Raw genomic sequence first — 12,245 nt, forward strand, 5'->3', positions numbered from 1 at the left:
TATTTTAAGCTGGGAAGATGATTTTTTTTTGTTACATTTTAAAATGTATAGTCCTATCTGAATGTATGAACAATTTGAACTGATGTGAATGTTTCACGATTTGACAGTAGTTGATTGATAAATATGTTTTTGTGGACTTTGATGGATACAATGGTATTGATCCTTTCAGAGGGAGTTTGCGTTGTACAAATTACAAATGGTCTTTACAAACGTCGAGGATTTTCCTAGACAGGGCAGTATCTGAACGCCCAAAGTGCAAAATACAGATTTTCTGCAAGAACAGTCGGCAAATATTAACCCTTCTCAAGGTAGTCATTTTACAGTTGGCATGTAGTCTACCTGTTAATTGCACCAGTCAGCTAATAAGGAACCTAATAGCTTAATGTTTATTATGTAAGTATCAAGATAGTATTTCTGTCTGCATGGGGCTAATCAAAATGTCACAACACTTTCAATGGCTAGTCTATGTATTCACCATCTCTCACTCTCCAAACATGCAACAGGTTTGTGTATCAGAGGCAGCCAGTACAGTAACCTTAGAGAGACAAAGTTATTGATCTGTTAGCGTCCAGGATTGGAGCCTAGACATAGCACCTTTTGTGAGTCAAAAAGCTTGTGCTATGCATATGATGTTATTTTTTTTTTTAAATGGGCTACATGATGGTAATCTCAATACCCAGATCCAAATCAAGGTTGTCATGAGCGACCTATAGACTACGTGATGGGTTAGGGAGGCCGTTTCACACTGAGCGAGCCGATCACCTGTGAAGTGGCATCCTTCTCAACGTGGATTGCAGGTTTCAGACCAGACAAGGAAGTGAGACTCTGCAGACAAGCTAATGTAGGGCAGTTGATGCAAGGCTGCTCTTTGGGTGAATGTTTCCTATTAAGATGCCTGAATGGTTTGCATGCTTCTCCTATTGTGCTAATCAGTTATGAATGCATCCTAATGCAGTTCCAAAGAGCTCACGAGTTGCAGTCTGTATGGTGGCGTGCACTCATGTAGCAATAAGGAGGTGGCCTGGCCTTAATCACTTTACTGTTTTTTTTTAGGTCCAAGGCCTATCATCTCTGAACTACTTACTGTCTGTAATCATACATCTGCCTCCTGGGCTTTCATTTTTGCAGGAGTGGCTGTTTTAACTTCAGTAAAGTAGGCCTACCACAAAGTAGTTCATTAGTTATGCATATGTGGCACTTGAGGAAGACTGCCTTGGAGTTTACATGCAATTCAAAACTGCTCACAACAGATGTGTTTTTTGTTGTTGTTGAAAATAAGTGCTATTGCCATATAGCCTACACATAACTAGACTACATAATGTGACATGGCTAGTTTCAACGAGTTTAGGACTGTAGCTAGTAGTCTGTCCTGTTTCTTCATGGACATAATGTAACTGTCTTATCAATCAGCATCTATAAAGATCCCCTTGTACTATTGAACCTTTATTTAACCTTTATTTAACTAGGCAAGTCAGTTAAGAACACATTCTTATTTACAATGACGGCCTACCCCGGCCAAACCCTAACGACGCTGGGCCAATTATGCACCGCCCTATGGGACTCCCAATCACGGCCGGTTGTATTACAGCCTGGAATCAAACCAGGGTCTGTAGTGATGCCTCTAGCACTGATGCAGTGCCTTAGACCGCTGTGCCACTCGGGAGCCCCCCCCTGAGAGCTAATTAGTCTAAGACTTCTGTAACATTCACTTGTAAGTTCAAACTTCAAACTAAAATGGAAAGCTTAACACATGTAGGCTAGAGCCAATTTAAAGCCAACAAGCAAGTCAAGGATTCTAAAACAACCACAGATTTTAAAATCCAGCCCATTCCAAATGCAATGAAAACCATGATCCTCAAAATACTACAGTCTAATACTGACTGTACATGTGGCTACGCAGTACTCAGCTTGTGCTCTTGTCTAACTCCAGCTAACCCCCTTGCAGTGGCCTTGGCTGGAGACAGAGGGCTGGAGACAGAGGGCTGGAGACAGAGGGCTGGAGACAGAGGGCTGGAGACAGAGGGCTGGAGACAGAGGGCTGGAGACAGAGGGCTGGAGACTGAGGGCTGGAGACTGAGGCTACAGATCAGGGGTGTGCACAGACCACTGAGCTCATTGGCCGACACCGAGCTTTGAGCTGTGGCTCCTCCGAAGGATGGAGTCAGCATGTCAGAGTTACAGCAGGTAGCTGCAGGTAAACTAGTGGTTAGATGGTAGGGGCGGCAGGTAGACTAGTGGTTAGAGGGTAGGGACGGCAGGTAGACTAGTGGTTAGAGGGTAGGGGCGGCAGGTAGCCTAGTGGTTAGAGGGTAGGGGCGGCAGGTAGCCTAGTGGTTAGAGGGTAGGGGCGGCAGGTAGCCTAGTGGTTAGAGGGTAGGGGCGGCAGGTAGACTAGTGGTTAGAGGGTAGGGGCGGCAGGTAGACTAGTGGTTAGAGGGTAGGGAGGGCAGGTAGACTAGTGGTTAGAGGGTAGGGAGGGCAGGTAGACTAGTGGTTAGAGGGTAGGGGCGGCAGGTAGACTAGTGGTTAGAGGGTAGGGGCGGCAGGTAGACTAGTGGTTAGAGTGTAGGGGCGGCAGGTAGACTAGTGGTTAGAGTGTAGGGGCGGCAGGTAGACTAGTGGTTAGAGGGTAGTGACGGCAGGTAGACTAGTGGTTAGAGGGTAGGGGCGGCAGGTAGACTAGTGGTTAGAGGGTAGGGGCGGCAGGTAGACTAGTGGTTAGAGGGTAGGGGCGGCAGGTAGCCTAGTGGTTAGAGGGTAGGGGCGGCAGGTAGACTAGTGGTTAGAGGGTAGGGGCGGCAGGTAGACTAGTGGTTAGAGGGTAGGGAGCGGCAGGTAGACTAGTGGTTAGAGGGTAGGGAGCGGCAGGTAGACTAGTGGTTAGAGGGTAGGGACGGCAGGTAGACTAGAGGGTAGGGGCGGCAGGTAGACTAGAGGGTAGGGGCGGCAGGTAGACTAGTGGTTAGAGGGTAGGGGCGGCAGGTAGACTAGTGGTTAGAGTGTAGGGGCGGCAGGTAGACTAGTGGTTAGAGTGTAGGGGCGGCAGGTAGACTAGTGGTTAGAGTGTAGGGGCGGCAGGTAGACTAGTGGTTAGAGGGTAGTGACGGCAGGTAGACTAGTGGTTAGAGGGTAGGGGCGGCAGGTAGACTAGTGGTTAGAGGGTAGGGGCGGCAGGTAGACTAGTGGTTAGAGGGTAGGGGCGGCAGGTAGACTAGTGGTTAGAGGGTAGGGGCGGCAGGTAGACTAGTGGTTAGAGGGTAGTGACGGCAGGTAGACTAGTGGTTAGAGGGTAGGGGCGGCAGGTAGCCTAGTGGTTAGAGGGTAGGGGCGGCAGGTAGACTAGTGGTTAGAGGGTAGGGGCGGCAGGTAGACTAGTGGTTAGAGGGTAGGGGGGGCAGGTAGACTAGTGGTTAGAGGGTAGGGGCGGCAGGTAGACTAGTGGTTAGAGGGTAGGGAGCGGCAGGTAGACTAGTGGTTAGAGGGTAGGGGCGGCAGGTAGACTAGTGGTTAGAGTGTAGGGGCGGCAGGTAGACTAGTGGTTAGAGGGTAGGGGCGGCAGGTAGACTAGAGGGTAGGGGCGGCAGGTAGACTAGAGGGTAGGGGCGGCAGGTAGACTAGTGGTTAGAGGGTAGGGGCGGCAGGTAGACTAGTGGTTAGAGGGTAGGGGCGGCAGGTAGACTAGTGGTTAGAGGGTAGGGGCGGCAGGTAGACTAGAGGGTAGAGAGGGTAGGGAGGGCAGGTAGACTAGTGGTTAGAGGGCAGGTAGACTAGTGGTTAGAGGGTAGGGACGGCAGGTAGCCTAGTGGTTAGAGGGTAGGGGCGGCAGGTAGACTAGTGGTTAGAGGGTAGGGACGGCAGGTAGACTAGTGGTTAGAGGGTAGGGGCGGCAGGTAGACTAGTGGTTAGAGGGTAGAGAGGGTAGGGAGGGCAGGTAGAGTAGTGGTTAGAGGGTAGGGAGGGCAGGTAGACTAGTGGTTAGAGGGTAGGGACGGCAGGTAGCCTAGTGGTTAGAGGGTAGGGAGGGCAGGTAGACTAGTGGTTAGAGGGTAGGGGCGGCAGGTAGACTAGTGGTTAGAGGGTAGGGGCGGCAGGTAGACTAGTGGTTAGAGGGTAGGGACGGCAGGTAGACTAGTGGTTAGAGGGTAGGGGCGGCAGGTAGACTAGTGGTTAGAGGGTAGGGGCGGCAGGTAGACTAGTGGTTAGACTTGTAACTGAAAGGTTGCAAGATCGAATCCCAGAGCGGACAAGGTAAAAATCTGTCGTTCTGCCCCTGAACAACGCAGTTAACCCACTGTTCCTAGTCCGTCATTGTAAATAAGAATTTTTCCTTAACTGACTTGCCTAGTTAATTAAAGGCAAAATAAATAATGGCATTATTTTTTTCTACATTTACTTGAGCAAAGACTGTTCTTCAGTGAGACAGGAGTGTCAGAATTCCAATCTAGTATCTAGGGAAGCAGACATTCCCGTTTCCCGGCGAGCCCTAACCTTAAGTTCTGTGTTAGGGAGTGTTTTTCAGTCACTGTCTCCTATCAGTATTAGGTTGCTTTCTGCATATTTGAGACATGTGAGGAAAAGCCAGTAGTCCTCTCACCATTTTCTAAAGACCGTTCTAATATAAATCAATGCCCTGAAACCACCAGATACTCAACCCAAGTGTTTCATCGTGATGGCCTTTATTTCTCTTTTGAAACTCTTTGGTAGTTTTTCAGATCTGTTTCTGAAGAGGCAAAATTATTTGTTGATCTATTTTATTTACTCAGGGGGGGAAAAGTTGTTTAAAAAGGCATTGGCAAGAATGCTGTGTTGCTGCCAATCGACCAGCAACTGATTTTTAAAATAAAAAATACAGCAGGCATAATCTAGATAGCCTCTCTAAAGCTCACCAATGCCAAACCAGCATTAACATCACTGGTATTAAAGTTTGAAAAACAGAGGTGTTAAACAGCAGAAAGGATCCGGTTTGTTTAGCCTACATGTAAACATTGGATGTAGAGAAGGTAACAGATTTGTTCCTTGAACTTCCCTCTCAAATGTCAGTGGCCTATAACAAGGGGTTAACGTTATCATCGTTGTGATGTTTTGGGGGCTTTGTACACGCTAGACTGAAGCTGATTGTTCCTGTGACGCCCGTCTCGTCACACACAGGCTGTGTCCAGCCAGACGTCAACCTCCTTCACCCTGGTCAGTTCTCTCCTTTTTTCTCCCTGTCTCTGTCCGCATGTCATCCCGGCTGAATCAGAGGGCAATTTGTAACGGCGGTTCTCCTGTTAGTCAGTGACGGGAAGAGTGGGAGCGTCTGTTAGCCTGACTGATACTGCTGCCCTGTTTACACCCCTCTCTTGCCCTTGTCTCCTCCTCACTCGCTCTTTTCTCTGTCACCCGTGTTACAAGGCTGATTGTCGTTTCACACCAGGCATGATGGACAGCAGTCATCTGGAAAATGGACTCCTCTTCAACTACCCAGAGGAAGATGACAGAAATAATCAGTTAAAGTGGAACGATAGTTGGAATTTTTTCTTCCTTTAGCAGCCAAACTCAGGAGCAGGCCTAGAGGCCGGCCAGACAGGAAATGACAAAACAGTGCGTCATCAACCTCATGACAGTGTGTGATGCCTCAGTACCTCCTTACTAGAACATAGTAGACAACATGCTGATCTCATCTCATGTACCCTTCTCATCACTACTAGTTTCTCATCCGGTTCACCTTCAAAAGACATTCATCTGTTGTCTAAATATAGTGCTGCCAACAACGGTGACAGATCTGGTCCTTAGCATCTACGCGTCCTCTCACTACTTCTCTAGGATCAATTAATCATGCTGTTTTCTAAATTAATACAGTGTAATGATGTGGGGGGGGGGGGCAGCAGGCAGAGCAGGCCTCGGGGAGGAGTGTGATCTGTTTGTTTAGAGGAGACTGTTGCCCTGTTGCTAGACAGAGGGGTGGGAGTAGGGCTGGGCGATTATATATAGTGGGGGGGGGGGGCAGCAGGCAGAGCAGGCCACGGAGGAGTGTGATCTGTTTGTTTAGAGGAGACTGTTGCCCAGGCTAGACAGAGAGGTGGTAGTAGGGCTGGGCGATATATAAATCAAATCAAATCAAATCAAATTTTATTAGTCACATACACATGGTTAGCAGATGTTAATGCGAGTGTAGCGAAATGCTTGTGCTTCTAGTTCCGACAATGCAGTAATAACCAACAGTAATCTAACCTAACAATTCCACACTACTACCTTACACACACACACAAGTGTAAAGGGATAAAGAATATGTACATAAAGATATATGAATGAGTGGTGGTACAGAACGGCATGGCAGATGCAGTAGATGGTATAGAGTACGGTATATACATATGAGATGAGTACTGTAGGGTATGTAAACATAAGTGGCATAGTTTAAAGTGGCTAGTGGTACATGTATTGCATAAAGATGGCAAGATGCAGTAGATGATATAGAGTACAGTATATATACATATGAGATGGGTAATGTAGGGTATGTAAACATTGTATTAAGTGGCATTGCTTAAAGTGGCTAGTGGTACATTTTTACATAATTTACATAATTTCCATCAATTCCCATTTTTAAAGTGGCTGGAGTTGGGTCAGTATGTTGGCAGCGGCCGCTAAATGTTAGTGGTGGCTGTTTAACAGTCTGATGGCCTTGAGATAGAAGCTGTTTTTCAGTCTCTCGGTCCCTGCTTTGATGCACCTGTACTGACCTCGCCTTCTGGATGATAGCGGGGTGAACAGGCAGTGGCTTGGGTGGTTGTTGTCCTTGATGATCTTTATGGCCTTCCTGTGACATCGGGTGGTGTAGGTGTCCTGGAGGGCAGGTAGTTTGCCCCTGGTGATGCGTTCTGCAGACCTCATTACCCTCTGGAGAGCCTTACGGTTGTGGGCGGAGCAGTTGCCGTACCAGGCGGTGATACAGCCCGACAGGATGCTCTCGATTGTGCATCTGTAGAAGTTTGTGAGTGCTTTTGGTGACAAGCCGAATTTCTTCAGCCTCCTGAGGTTGAAGAGGCGCTGCTGCGCCTTCTTCACAACGCTGTCTGTGTGGGTGGACCAGTTCAGTTTGTCCGTGATGTGTACACCGAGGAACTTAAAACTTTCCACCTTCTCCACTACTGACCCGTCGATGTGGATAGGGGGGTGCTCCCTCTGCTGTTTCCTGAAGTCCACAATCATCTCCTTTGTTTTGTTGACGTTGAGTATGAGGTTATTTTCCTGACACCACACTCCGAGGGCCCTCACCTCCTCCCTGTAGGCCGTCTCGTCGTTGTTGGTGATCAAGCCTACCACTGTAGTGTCATCCGCAAACTTGATGATTGAGTTGGAGGCGTGCATGGCCACGCAGTCGTGGGTGAACAGGGAGTACAGGAGAGGGCTCAGAACGCACCCTTGTGGGGCCCCAGTGTTGAGGATCAGCGGGGTGGAGATGTTGTTACCTACCCTCACCACCTGGGGGCGGCCCGTCAGGAAGTCCAGGACCCAGTTGCACAGGGCGGGGTCGAGACCCAGGGTCTCGAGCTTGATGACGAGTTTGGAGGGTACTATGGTGTTAAATGCTGAGCTGTAATCGATGAACAGCATTCTCACATGGGTATTCCTCTTGTCCAGATGGGTTAGGGCAGTGTGCAGTGTGGTTGCGATTGCGTCGTCTGTGGACCTATTGGGTCGGTAAGCAAATTGGAGTGGGTCTAGGGTGTCCGGTAGGGTGGAGGTGATATGGTCCTTGACTAGTCTCTCAAAGCACTTCATGATGACGGAAGTGAGTGCTACGGGGCGGTAGTCGTTTAGCTCAGTTACCTTAGCTTTCTTGGGAACAGGAACAATGGTGGCCCTCTTGAAGCATGTGGGAACAGCAGACTGGGATAAGGATTGATTGAATATGTCCGTAAACACACCAGCCAGCTGGTCTGCGCATGCTCTGAGGACGCGGCTGGGAATGCCGTCTGGGCCTGCAGCCTTGCGAGGGTTAACACGTTTAAATGTTTTACTCACCTCGGCTGCAGTGAAGGAGAGCCCGCAGGTTTTGGTAGGGGGCCGTGTCAGTGGCACTGTATTGTCCTCAAAGCGGGCAAAAAAGTTGTTTAGCCTGTCTGGGAGCAAGACATCCTGGTCCTCGACGGGGCTGGTTTTCTTTTTGTAATCCGTGATTGACTGTAGACCCTGCCACATACCTCTTGTGTCTGAGCTGTTGAATTTCGACTCGATTTTGTCTCTGTACTGAGACTTAGCCTGTTTGATTGCCTTGCGGAGAGAATAGCTACACTGTTTGTATTCGGTCATGCTTCCGGTCACCTTGCCCTGGTTAAAAGCAGTGGTTCGCGCTTTCAGTTTCACGCGAATGCTGCCGTCAATCCACGGTTTCTGGTTTGGGAATGTTTTTATCGTTGCTGTGGGTACGACATCGTCAATGCACTTCCTAATGAACTCGCTCACCGAATCAGCATATTCGTCAATATTGTTGTTGGACGCGATGCGGAACATATTCCAATCCGCGTGATCGAAGCAGTCTTGAAGCGTGGATTCAGATTGGTCGGACCAGCGTTGAACAGACCTGAGCGCGGGAGCTTGTTGTTTGAGTTTTTGTTTGTAGGCTGGAATCAACAAAATGGAGTCGTGGTCAGCTTTTCCGAAAGGGGGGCGGGGGAGGGCCTTATAAGCGTCGCGGAAATTAGTATAACAATGGTCTAGTGTTTTTCCAGCCCTGGTAGCACAATCGATATGCTGATAGAATTTAGGGAGTTTTGTTTTTAGATTAGCCTTGTTAAAATCCCCAGCTACGATGAATGCAGCCTCAGGGTGTGTGGTTTCCAGTTTACAAAGAGTCAGATAAAGTTCGTTCAGGGCCATCGATGTGTCTGCTTGGGGGGGAATGTATACGGCTGTGATTATGATTGACGAGAATTCCCTTGGTAGATAATGCGGTCGACATTTGATTGTGAGGAGTTCTAGATCAGGTGAACAGAACGACTTGAGTTCTTGTGTGTTGTTATGATGATCACACCACTTCTCGTTAATCATAAGGCATACCCCCCCGCCCCTCTTCTTACCGGAAAGATGTTTGTTTCTGTCGGCGCGATGCATGAAGAAACCAGCTGGCTGCACCGACTCCGTTAGCGTCCCTTGAGTTAGCCATGTTTCCGTGAAGCAGAGCACGTTGCAATCCCTGATGTCTCTCTGGAATGCTACCCGTGCTCGGATTTCATCAACCTTATTGTCAAGAGACTGGACATTGGCGAGTAGTATGCTAGGGAGTGGAGCGCGATGTGCCCGTCTCCGAAGCCTGACCACGAGACCGCCACGTTTTCCCCTTTTTCGGCGTCGCACAGGGTCGCCGGCTGGGATCAGATCCATTGTATTGTGTGGAAGGCAAAACACTGGATCCGTTTCGGGAAAGTCATATTCCTGGTAGGAACGATGATGAGTTGACGTTAATCGTATGTTCAGTAGTTCCTCCCGACTGTATGTAATGAAACCTAAGATTACCCGGGGTACCGATGTAAGAAATAACACGTAAAAAAACAAAATACTGCATATTTTCCAAGGAACACGAAGCGAGGCAGCCATCTCTTTTCGGCGCCTGGTCTATATAGTGGGGGGGGGGGGCAGCAGGCAGAGCAGGCCACGGAGGAGTGTGATCTGTTTGTTTAGAGGAGACTGTTGCCCAGGCTAGACAGAGGGGTGGGAGTAGGGCTGGGCGATATATATAGTGGGGGGGGGGGTTTCTCAATATATTTGAGTTTGTTTTAGCACGATATGGAAAATGCCTGTATCGGAAGAGTCGAGGTTCTGTTATAATGTTGTAACGTTTTACAAATGCAGCATCTCACCGTCTCTTCTCTGTCAGGCCAATGTCCAATCATGTCCCAATTGCGTGACAACACGTGCACAGAGATTATCCACCAATCACAACCCTAGACAGCCTTTCACAAATTGTAACCACGCCGGAGAAGTGTAGCGGTGGTAAGAGTTAGAGGTCGACCGATTAATCGTAATGGCAAATTAATTAGTGCCGATTTCAAGTTTTCATAGCAATCGGTAGTCAGCATTTTTTTACATCGATTATGGACGATTACATTGCACTCCACGAGGAGACTGCGTGGCAGGCTGACCACCTGTTATGCGAGTGCAGCAAGGAGCCAAGGTAAGGTGCTAGCTAGTATTAAACTTATCTTATAAAAAACAATCAATCTTAACATAATCACTAGTTAACTACACATGGTTGATGCTATTACTAGTTTATCTAGCTTGTCCTGCGTTGCTCATAATCGATGCGGTACCTGTTAATTTATCATTGAATCAAAGCCTACTTCGCCAAACGGGTGATTTAACAAGCGCATTTGTGAAAAAAGCACTGTCGTTGCACCAATGTGTACCTAACCATAGACATCAAAGCCTTTCTTAAAATCAATACATACATATATATTTTTAAACCTGCATATTTAGTTAATATCGCCTGCTAACATGAATTTATTTTAACTAGGGAAATTGTCGCTTCTTGCATTCTGTGCAAGCAGAGTCAGGGTATATGCAGCAGTTTGGGCCGCCTGGCTCGTTGCGAACTGTGTGAAGACCATTTATTCCTAACAAAGACCATAATTAATTTGCCAGAATTTTACATACTTATAACATTGAAGGTTGTGCAATGTAACAGCAATATTTAGACTCATGGATGCCACCCGTTAGATAAAATACGGAACGGTTCCGTATTTCACTGAAAGAATAAACGTTTTGTTTTCGAAATGATAGTTTCCGGATTTGACCATATTAATGACCTACGGCTCGTATTTCTGTGTGTTATTATAATTAAGTCTATAATTTGATATTTGATAGAGCAGTCTGACTGAGCGATGGTAGGCAGCAGCAGGTTCATAAGCATTCATTCAAACAGCACTTTCGTGCGTTTGCCAGCAGCTCTTCGCTGTGCTTCAAGCATTGCGCTGTTTATGACTTCAAGCCTATCAACTCCCGAGATTAGGCTAGCAATACTAAAGTACCTATTGGAACATCCAATATTCAAAGGTATATGAAATACAAATGGTAGAGAGAAGTAGTCCTATAATAACTACAACCTAAAACCTCTTACCTGGGAATATTGGAGACTCATATGTTCTCATGTTCTGAGCAAGGAACTTAAACGTTAGCTTTTTGACATGGCACATATTGCACTTTTACTTTCTTCTCCAACACTTTGTATTTGCATTATTTAAACCAAATTGAACATGTTTCATTATTTATTTGAGACTAAATTGATTTTATTGATGTATTATATTAAGTTAAAATAATTGTTCATTCAGTATTGTTGTAATTGTCATTATTACATATATATTTTTTTTAATCTAGTAAGAGTTCCACCAAAATGTAAGGTGAGGATGCCAGCTCAGCTTCTTGTGAGGATGAAATCATCCACGAAAAGTGCAGCAATGTTTTTTCAGTAATATGGACGTGTTTCGGTCATATGGACGTGGTTCGGGTTTAAGACGTCTGATGTTCAGCAAACGGATGTCCTGTGCAAAATGCTATGAAAAGCAGCAGCACAACCAAGAATCGTTTGCGGTGGAAGGAGCTCTATTACATAGCGAAATGTGGTCCCAATCTTTACAGTAGGAAGCTAGGCTTTAAAAGCTTTTAGGTACAGTTGCCCACAAATATCAGCTGCCAAGCCGCAAGTATTTCACGGAAGAAGCCCTGCCGCGATTTATACACTGCTACCCGTGAAAGAGTCGCAGAGAAGCTGGCTAGTGTTTATTTTTCCACCACAGCCAATCTATGGTCGAGCAGAACGTCAGAGCCGTACCTACGTTTGACAGTCCACTACATAAATGAAGACTGAAAATTGCGAAATGTCTGCCTCCAGACGTCGTACTTCCCTGATGATCATACGGGTGAAGTAATAACCCAGGGTCTCAGAGACTCTCTGGCATCGTGGAAGATGAGTGAAGACCGACAGGTGTGCATGACAACTGACAGCAGGAGCAACATGATAACAGCATTGTGCTTGAACTACTGGACCTGCCTGCAGTGCTTTGGGCACAGGCTTCACCTCGCCATCAAGAAGGTGGTCAGCACCTTTTCCTTCAGCTGGAACAAGAGGAGAGACTTGTCTGGCGCACAGGCTGAGCTCAGTCTACCCACTCACCACTCCACAACCTGGTGGGGGTCAAGACAGAAGATGATAGAACGAATCCTGGAACAAGAAAAGGCCATAGCCCGGGTCCTGGGCTCAGAGAAGAAAA

At 47.3% G+C, this 12,245-nt stretch overlaps 1 protein-coding gene across 1 annotated transcript in view; it reads left to right on the plus strand.

Annotated features, from left to right (window-relative positions):
- Positions 1-12,245, plus strand: part of shmt2 (serine hydroxymethyltransferase 2 (mitochondrial)) — a 44,826-nt gene that overhangs the window by 1,064 nt on the left and 31,517 nt on the right. The window lies entirely within an intron of this gene.

The sequence above is a fragment of the Salvelinus alpinus genome, chromosome 2 (genome assembly GCF_045679555.1).
Source record: "Salvelinus alpinus chromosome 2, SLU_Salpinus.1, whole genome shotgun sequence".
Taxonomy (NCBI): Eukaryota; Metazoa; Chordata; class Actinopteri; order Salmoniformes; family Salmonidae; genus Salvelinus; species Salvelinus alpinus.